The following is a 10,703-nucleotide window of genomic DNA, read 5'->3' as shown; positions in this document are numbered from 1 at the left end:
TGCTCCGCTTCAGCATCCGCGTGCCTCCACCAGATCACACATTGGTGGAGGCGGCGCATTTCAGCATGTTCAGGGCCCAGGAATAAAAATTTCCATTGGTTAGCAGGCGTGGTTCGCTTTGGAACGCCTCTGTACTATTGGCTACTGACAAAGGTTACCGAGTAACAAACTTGTTGTTAAACCCACTATTTCACCCTTTCGCAAAAGCGAATCCTGATAAAAAGTTAAGGGTATGAGCATGTGACTCAGAACTTTTCTATGTGACTCCAACCTCTGCCTTTTGTTCATTTACACCAGGATGTTTTGTTGTTATTGTAGATATTTTTGTACAATATATTTATGGACCAATTTTGTTAACTAACATTGTTGTGTTTGTCAAGACAATACTTATATTTATAAGAAAAGGTGAAATTTTAATTTTTTAATGTATTATTGGAGTTTTTGATTGTAATTCCAACGTGAGGCAGGTAACAAGTCTGATGTAAAATTTATTTGTCAGTGACTTTATTAATTGTAAAAATTTAACGTGAAATTCATAAAGCTTCACACAGAAAAAAAATTTATTTGGAGCGAAAAAATTTTCTTTGCTCCAAAAAATTTTCTGACTTAAAAGTAATTTTTACCTTCATAAATACTTTTTTTTTATTCAAGAAAATTTTTTTATAGAAAATAAAATGTACTTGGCACAAAAAATACTTAAAAATTTGTTGAAATGAATTGGAAACTAGTCAAATTTACATAAATAAAACAATATTAACATTTTCAGTAAAAATCAAGAAATAAAATGCGCTCCAAATGAATAAAAGGCTTTACATATGTTGAATGAAAACTAAAAAAATAACTAACTAAACCAAGAAAATGGAACATTAAACGTCATATTTTTAACAGTGCAGGCAACTGTTCCAAAGAAATATAGAATCTAGTAATGGAAAAACAAGTTCCCGAATGATATGTGTACTCAGCTCGCGACTTTTCTGCTCCACAAACACAGAATATTTTTTCAGATTAAAGATAAAAATTAAAAAAAAAAAAAAAAAAAAAAAATATGTGTCATGTCGGAAGTTTTCAAAATAAAAGCTTATCTAAGTTTTCGGGTACCCAGTTGATGGGTTAAAAACCAGATTTCAGGGACTGGAATCCTTTCCGCCGGCACAAGAGAAAAGGAGAAAGAAGGGAAAACATCAGGCCCTGACAGAAGAACAGTCGAGCCGTTTGTTTTACGCATGCAACTAAACCTTCTTCCCCGCATTGAGCCAGTTTGATTGACACGGGACGACGTGGATGTCTGGTGTCACTGATGGAACTTATTCCACGTGTTAAAGATTCAGCCTCTTCATCGGTTTTTTTCTTTATTTCATTTCAAGAATTCATCTTTAAAAGTTTTTATTTACAGCTCAATTTTGAATGCATGACTATTATATCAATTAATGGGGCATTCCAAGCTGAATCGAACACTTTTGAACTCGAGTCAAAATTTTGAAAAAAAAGCCCAGTTAAGTCGATTTTTAACAAATCTTAGATATATAAAAATAAAAAAGGCTTTCCAAAAATTCGTAACTTTTTTTTAGTTGAGTAAAAAAATTTGGAATCAAAAGGGCTCGTGTTCATAAAAGACCAATTTGGCGTGGAATACCCCATATATAAATATAACATTTAATTACAGTGAATATATAAAAAGTTTACTCGAAAAACATAAATAGTTCGAAAAAGTATGAGGTAAAAGCAGTAGCATATGTTTATTTATTTTTTTCCACAAATCACACCTGAATAACTGACATATTTTATATCCAATTTGTGTTCAAAAAACCAAGACCACTGCATTGGGATATCCTGCTGTGACCTCTTTCAACAGAGCCGTCAGACAGAGTGCTTCTGAAATCTCTTCTGCTTTCTTTTATATTCTTTATACATATATATGTATACATAATAACTATATAACTCACATATATCATAATCTTTCAAAATTTAAATCCAAACTACTCTGACCCTTGAGCGTTGGGCAGAGGAGCATATGTCAGTTGATGATAAAATAAAATTGGATTTAAAAATTAAATTATTATAAAATTAGTTCATTATACTAATTCTCTACAATAGAAAGATTTTCAAGTGTTAATTTGTTGAAATACCGAACTGAAAACGGTTTAAAATTCCGATTGTAGTTTATTTACTTTTCCTGACAAATTCAAATTTAATTTTCAAAATTTATATATTGTAAAAAATTTTTTGTACTCAGTGTGGGATAATTACTTGTGAAAATTTTGGATTCTTATGATGTGAAAATTACATCAAACACTGTATTAAATTTAGATGGTTTCAATTTACTTATTTATACCGTCAAACGTATGAATGTATTAGTGATTATAAATTTATATTTTGAATATAAATATTGTATGATTTAAATATTTTACCATTTCGAAGTCTACATATTCATGTCGGATGTAGCCATCTAAAATTGCGCTTTTTGATTTAAAAAAAAAATATGTTTAAAATTTTGACTCGAGTTTATTTGGTGAAAAAACAATAAATAATAACGAAAGATAATAAATCCATGAATACATAATACATTAAGTATAATAGAAGCAATAAATGATGAACATATGTACATTAATTCCCATGTTATTCTGATGACCAACGGAAGAAAAATCCATTCGATATTATTGCACAACAATGCGAACTAGGGAACAGTATCCCTTTTTAAAAAAAAGATAGAGGATATAAAAGAATGAAGCAAAAATGAGTGAATAGCAGATAGAAAAACCGTAAAAGAGAGCATCTAATAAAGTAAACGTAAAAAGTACAATATGTTTACATGCGTATATACACATATATTGGTTTCCCATGTAAGAAATAAGAGCGTAGATCTGCTACGAGGAAATACTTTGGGGAGAAACTCATCACTACAGAAGCAGTACATGTTATTTCGCTTGTCAACTGCTATCGTTTGTCTACAAAAGCTTTACAGAGGCGCCAGGTATACGGTCCGGTTTTGAAGGGGCCTCATGGCGAGTCTGAATACCCACGTAATTGCGCCACATCCTAGGACCTATTCACGTCATTGCATTTTCGACTAGCTTAAATATATAATATAAAGCAATCCTAGCATTTACTTATGCGGTGTATATCCCGCTATGAAATAACCGAAGAACAACCAACGATTCTTATTGTGTTTATCTCAAAAGTGTTGAGGTTAACTACATTGTTGGTGCCTGTCAAAGATTCAATCTCAAAATCATTACAAAAAACCCATATCATCGCAAAATTATAATCGAAGAGCCTACGTTCTGACACATTCTCTCATAACTATTCACTACATCGTTTTCTAATGACGTCATGACAAATTGGTTCTGATACTTCAATTTTGGAATCATAACTATCAACATTTTTTAAAGAATTCAATTATTTTTTCAAAGCACAGCTTGTTGTTGTCAAAATTGCACCATATGACTTCTGTCTTCTGACATGCAGCCTACATCTTAAAGTCAGTTTGCTATTTCACATATTGAAAATGTAACAGTATACCTGCTTCATAATTTTTGTGTGACAATTTTCTCTGAAGCAGATTTACATGTGCTTACTGCTATTCGCCGATTAGTGATAAAACGATGATATAGCGTTACCTTTTAAAAAAGAAATTACTAAAAAATATTATTGATAGAAATAAATTTTAACGATATGCAGTTTGTTTCTAAATATAGCCCAAAAATATTGTAGATAGTTAGAAAGAAAGAAAAATAAATAAACATTACAGTTATACTATTCGATCTTGACATGCTACATGGTAGTATTATTCAATACAAGTAATAGCTTCTGCAATTGAAACATGAGCTAAAAAGGATTCACATAAAAAGTTATTTTTGTAAATTTTAATTGAAATAAATTTTTAGTGTAGAAAAAAAATTTGATAATGGATCTAATCTTAAATAAGATTTCTTAAAAAAATTAAAAATACTTTTTGATTCACATTTAGTGATGAGAAAAATTACTTTTAGTTTAAAAAAAAAAATTAGATCATGACGCAAATATGTGTAACTTTATTTTGGCTCAAAAACTAGTTTTGAATAGTGATTAACATTCCTTTTAATTGATTTTTTTTCATGATTTTATAATAAAATTAAACACAATTCAATGAAGAGTAAACGAAAAAATTTAATACGCCAATGTCAAAAAATCAAAAATGTGGTGATTTTTTTTTTTTTTTTTTTTTATTAACTTTGTTTTCTACCGTTAGAACAATGATACGTTTCTACAATTATAAATATATATCTAAAAACAAAATGGAAGTCAGAGCAAAACGGTGCCCGCATTTCGCATGCTCCGTAAAGCTGACAGAAGCCGTGCGACGAGCAGATCGATTTTCACTCCGTGGTAGAAGCATCCATGGAAACCAGGGACCAATGCGAAACGAACTTGCCATTTTTTTGTCTTTATTTTGCAAGTTTAACGATTTTTCACCCATATTGAATGGTACTGGAGAATTCAGTTATTATCCTGCTGTATAACTTTATATGTATATGATGGAAAAGTTATATCCATTTATTGTCGCACACCCTTCTGTAATGAGATCATCTCGATCCCCATGAGTGCAGAAACACCATTCGTTGAAAACCGAAACCTCAAGAAGTAAGTCACTTCCGAGTTTTCTACACCACCTAGCCACAGGGGAATTTCTATCGCGATTGTTTTGTTCTTTGTGTCCTGTTACTCTATTTAGGATAAGTAATTCTTTGTCACCTCGACATTAAATTGAATTAAACAAGCTGTCAATTTATTTTTTTTTATTACTCTCGTACAGCCATGATAAAAATCTGTACTACTTAAATTTAAAATGATGATTTTTATTTCAGAATAATGAATTTCACGGTGACATTTTTTCATTCAATATATGAATTCACGTAATTAATTCTTAAGTGAATTAATTATATTAGTATTGATAATAATTATCTTATTAAAATTCATAAGATTTAATTGTTCTAATAATAAAAAATTTTTTTACAATAATTCAAATTGGAAAATTAGAAAGTAGTTTTTAAAACTCGAACTTTTCAGACAACAAAAAAAAACTTTGTTAGCAAATTTATTACAATTTAACAACTGTTTTTTGCTAAAGTTTCGATTAGAGTGATGGAAACTTTCAAAGTCAATAAATCATATTTAATAAATATTAATATTAAATTAATGATCAATAATAATACAGTAATAAAATGTTTTTTAATGCATTTTGCATTACCATGCTTATACATGTGTATATGTGTATATATTATGATTATAATATGATAAAATAGCTGTATAAGAGTATTGTGTATGATCGAAGTTGCGTTCTCTATTTTCCCTTTGGGATGTCTGTATGGAAGCCGTCTGCGGGACATGAATACTAACGCTCTTGATGTATCAAATTACCGACATCATCGATTCTGTCGCACACGAAGATAGTATGATCGTATTCGAGACATTTTTTTCGATATTCGACCACTCGACAGTCACGTTTATGAATTTTTTCAACATGTAGCTTCCCGTATTTATATTGTTTTATTTTTGTACCTGGAAAACATGGATATAAAAAACTAATCGTTGTTTTCTGAATATCTCTATCTCTTAAACAGTATTCCAATTCACAGTAGCATGCGATTTTTCAGAATTATTGACCGTGGAACAAAGATAATGATTAAAAAATATACGTCAGCTTGTTTATTCTATTGCAATTCTAATCAGAGATCGAATTTCGCGCGTTATTAAAAGATGACGTTAACTTTTGAAGATAAACTGGTATGATGAAGGATATGAGTTGTTTGAAGAACTACTCTTAAGAGTTCTTAGTATACTTGTGCAATAAATGTATGCAAGTAATTCATTATTGTTATCTATGCTATAGAATTATACATGATAGAATTTTGAGAACTGAATAAATAGTTATCAAATCTAAACATTGCATACAAACTTTATGCTGCTGATGATAACTTAATTTTTATAAATAATTTTCAAGAGTATTTCCAAGTCAAAACATTAATTCAAAATTTTTATAGAAATTTATAACTGATTTTTATAAAATTTATAAATTTATGACTTACTTAAGCTGCTACCAACGTAATCAGTCTTTAATAGTCATAATTTGTTTTCTTTAAATCAATTATATTATTACTTGGTTAAAATCATTTAAAAACACCATTTATTCATAAATTGTTTCGAATTATTTACATCAAAATGATGTCATTTTTGTATTAGTTGACGGTACAGTCATAAAATAAAAACATCCGTCATTAATTCCTTAAAATAGGTATATTTCCTAATTGAATACAATTTGTAAGACAAAAAATATCAATGATACCCATTTTTATTTAAATTAACTCGGCAATATTTATTCGTATAAAAAAATAAAAAAAAAATAAAATTATCAGAATCAGCAAAACTTATTTAATAATCAAATATATTTAAGATGTTTATCACTGATATCAGCAAACATTTGTCCAGCTCTCACTCTATAATCTGATAATGAAATACATTCCTTTTATATTATAAAAAAAAAATAATTGAAATTACTTCTTCATAAATAAATATTGGTAAAAAAGGTAAGAAAACGAAAGGCTTGATATAAAATTCATTTCGATGGATATTACGTACATTCCCATGTGTAAAAGTCAAAGCAAAACAGAAAGATAAAATCACGAGTGTGAGTGAGAAGGGAGCCTGAAAGTTACGACCTCGTAGACTTTAGCTAAAGAGAGAAGAAGAGAGAAAGAGATACAAAGTATCTAGTGTGAGGGGTCGAGAGACTCGAGTCGTCGTGTCAGACCGGTCTATAATTTGTCGGGGTGAGTTACCGCCCTTGTCGTTGCTTAGTGTTGGGCGTTCGTTCCGTTGGCTCTGCTTCGATGCTATCGGTGCATACCACACTTGGACAGGTGGCCATCTCGTGACTCCCACACTCTCAAACCGGGAAAAACACGCTCAATCTTCTCTTTTTATTTTTAATTTTTATTATTACTTATTTTTCTTTTTTTTTTTTTTTTAACTTATTATTTTTATTCCTGACTTATAATGGGTGCGTGAGACACGCGTGTTTAACCGCAGCGTTAACCATGTTTAAAAAATCAAATTTAGTTCATAAACGATCAGGATATGCATCCTTTAATTTTATTACTCCTACCCACGCATTTATGTTGGGACATAAAATTACATTGACATTAGTATCTAATTTATAAACATGTCGATTATTTGCGTAAATTTAAACCCCCCAATTTTAGCGATTATTTTTTATATTATAATTACAAACCTAACAAAAAAAATAAATATAATTTAACAGGGATTTAAACAAAAATTAGATGATATTGTCTTTACATAAGACCGGCAAAAAAAATTTTTGATATGGAAATATACGAGGCTTGTATAAGCTCTTATATAATTTTTCCACCAAAAGTAGTATCAAAAGTCTCCGATAGAGAGCGCATGATTGCTGAATTTTCTCACTACAAGAGAGTTAAGTCCACGATTCTTTAACTTTAAACGATTCCTTAGTTTCAAACTGTTAAACTAAGTTAATAATTTTATTAATTGGTCAATTGTCACTTCGTCAATTCCTGTTAGAGTCGTATCCTTAATCTCATACTTCTTAAGAATTTATATTTTTACACAGGTGTAATTTTTAGTTAAAAAAAAAAAAAAGAAAGAAAGAAAGAGTTATCATTAGAACGATAAGAGGACGGAAATGGGAAGAAATAATTTAAAATGGTAAACATAACACCAAATAAAAATAAATATAAACAAGAGGAACAAATGACGGGGCATATAGCAGCAGGTTTAGTTTAGGTAGTACATGCGTTGGACATCGGGCACCACGTTGAGTTTATGTGGCCTTGGTGTTCATCGCCCGCCCACATCGACGAACCTCCCGATTCTCCAGACACGATAAAGATCCCGCGTGCTGCTGCAAATTTATCGTTCATAATTTACAGAGTGAGAGCTGGCTCGTTAGTCCCTTCGACTCATTTTTCTTCCATTACCAAACAAAACTATCAAACGGTCTTTTGTTTACACGCTAACTAATTTTTTAGTCGCGCGCTACCAATAAACTTGACATTGATTTTTATTTCACTTAGAAAAAGACTTCGAAGTTTAAAAATTTTGAAAAAGTCCCGCTCCAGTAAATTTGTAATTTTTTTTTTTTTTATCAAATTTTTCTAATGCTCAAGTATGATTTTTTATAATGTCACTTAAACATTTTAAAAATAATATAAAACGCAAACTCTTTTCTCTGATCATCTTCCTTGGATTACCGTCATGCATATACGTACGATGTCCAAATTTTTACTCTTTTTTCATCCGTGCACCGAGTCCTTTCCATATCACGTCGTCGTCGACGTTATAACCACCGCTACGTTCACTGCTAGAAGACAGGACAAGTAAAGAGCAAATTTCGGAGGGAGAAAATACTCGACGTAATACAACACCGGAAGCGTCTCGAGCATGACGCCACCCTGAAGTTACAGAACACACGGAAGACTAGAGGGCGGACGAGAGAGAATAAGAGAGATGGGTGTATACAAGTCAAACTTCTATTCTACAACGTCTACGACTCGGTGCTTTTTACTCTGCATTTTATCCATGTACTTATTCCATTTACCTGTAGAATACTACATACTTATGTAGATTTGTTGTATAATTGTATTGTACATTGTATATGCGTCGATGTGGCGCGTGGATGTGACGATTGGACGCATACCCACTCAACATAAGGATTGAATTACCTGTATATCATTGCGAATATATAATATGCCAACTCTCTTTCTCTGGTGATTATAATCAACACATGCATACATACGATACACTCATTATATTGCTTAATAAATCTTTAAAAGTATGGAAAATCTAAAAGGGCACGCCTTGAATGCTCGTTTTTTAGGAATTGGAAAATCTAAACGTTCACTATCATTGGAATGATTGGTTCCATATTTTTTGAGGCGTGCAAAATAAACCTTAGTATGAGTTTAGCAAAAAATATTGACCAACTTGAGTGTACGAAAATTGAAGCAGAAAAAAGACGAATTTGTTTTTAAAATTCGTGGGTGGCAAAAAAGCGCAAAAATGAATAAAGCGAGTTAATGGATACTTTAAGGAATAGAAAAAATGTCGAAAAAAAATTAGCAGTCAATTCTAGACGATCCGTCGAAGGACTAAAGGCTCCTCAGGAAAAAGATGCCCAAGCTGTTACGAAGGAAAGAAGGAATAAGAGTACTACGTATATATACCGCATGGACATTGCGCGGTGGTGGCAAACTCGCGGAGGCACCGAGAGGAAGATGAGGTCGGGGTAACCGGACACCTGGCCACACCAAAGGTAACGTGAGCCCTTACCACTCGCCAGGCCACCACCATGCACTTTTTCTTTCTCTCACTTTTTGTTTTCCTTCTCTGTATATACTGATGATCGAGCTCCCTCATTCTCGTTGTATGTATAAATATATATATATTATATAGGTGGATATATAGATATATGTACCATACTCCTGTCTGTGATGTAGCCCATCCAAATATCTTGGGCTACAAATGAGGCTGTGAAATCTCTAAAGGCTCCTTCATGAATGCAGACGATGGACCAACGAAAAATAAAACAAGCTGAGTGATAAATAAAAAGGAGACAAGCCTACTACTGAAATGAAAATGTCCAGGTGATGAGACAAATGTGTGGAAGGAATGAATTGAAAGATAAAAATATATTTTATCAAAATCTTAATTTAAATGTATTAAAGAAAAAAGATCTTTTTTTTTTTGTGATATAAATATTGAAAAAAGATAACTGTCAGGTTTTTGACAAAAAAAATTTTTTTAAGGATAAAAAAGTTTTCAAAGAAGAAACATGTTTACTTACATATTTTGTTTAGAAAATAATTATTTTTAATATATTTTATAATTAATTTAAGGAAAAATTACAATTTTACCGACGAATTCCTTAATCTACTCTTAAATGTTTATAATTCTAATTTCGTGGATAAATAATTTAATAAATAACAAAAATGTAGGAATAATTTCCCATTTATCGGATACCTAAACCTAATTATAAAGTATCATCAACATCAGCTCACATAATAGGAAATTTAAAATCCAGCTCTATAACACTTTTTGTAGAAACGTGAGATCGCACGTGCCGTTGTTTCGCATTAGACATTTAGATATTTTGTTTTCTCACGTGGTTACATTAACAATGTGTAATGGAGCCAGTATACAAGGTACCGGGGGGATGATGACGCGTGAGAGCATTACCGTATACTACGACACGTGCACTCCCCTCATACGTATTACTGTAACGACTATCTCATTATCCTGTCCAATCAAATTATCTCTCGCAGTACAGATTCTTTATACACTTCCTAATTTGTATACACAACCACTAACATAAGCGCATTATCAAAAAACGTTGCAAAAAACTAAAAAATTTTTAATCAAAAGATTTTATTCTATCCCGACTTAATAAAGTAGAAAGTTTTATTACTTAAGTTAAAAAATATTTAATCAAATAAATTAGTGCCGAGAATAAACTCCATAAATATATATTTATATATTATGCATATATTTTATAATGTGTTTAGCATATCTTGTTTTTAACATAAAACAATTGTAATGAAAGTTGTTCTTGATACCAAATTGTGATCACCGATGCTTCTTCTCTTACACTTTGAGCGTCATACATAAACATAAGCATAAAATAATAATCT

Source organism: Cotesia typhae, unplaced genomic scaffold (genome assembly GCF_013202065.1).
Source record: "Cotesia typhae breed Kobodo isofemale line unplaced genomic scaffold, CoteBio_Ctyphae contig_5, whole genome shotgun sequence".
Lineage (NCBI taxonomy): Eukaryota > Metazoa > Arthropoda > Insecta > Hymenoptera > Braconidae > Cotesia > Cotesia typhae.
This window is presented reverse-complemented; position numbering follows the sequence as displayed.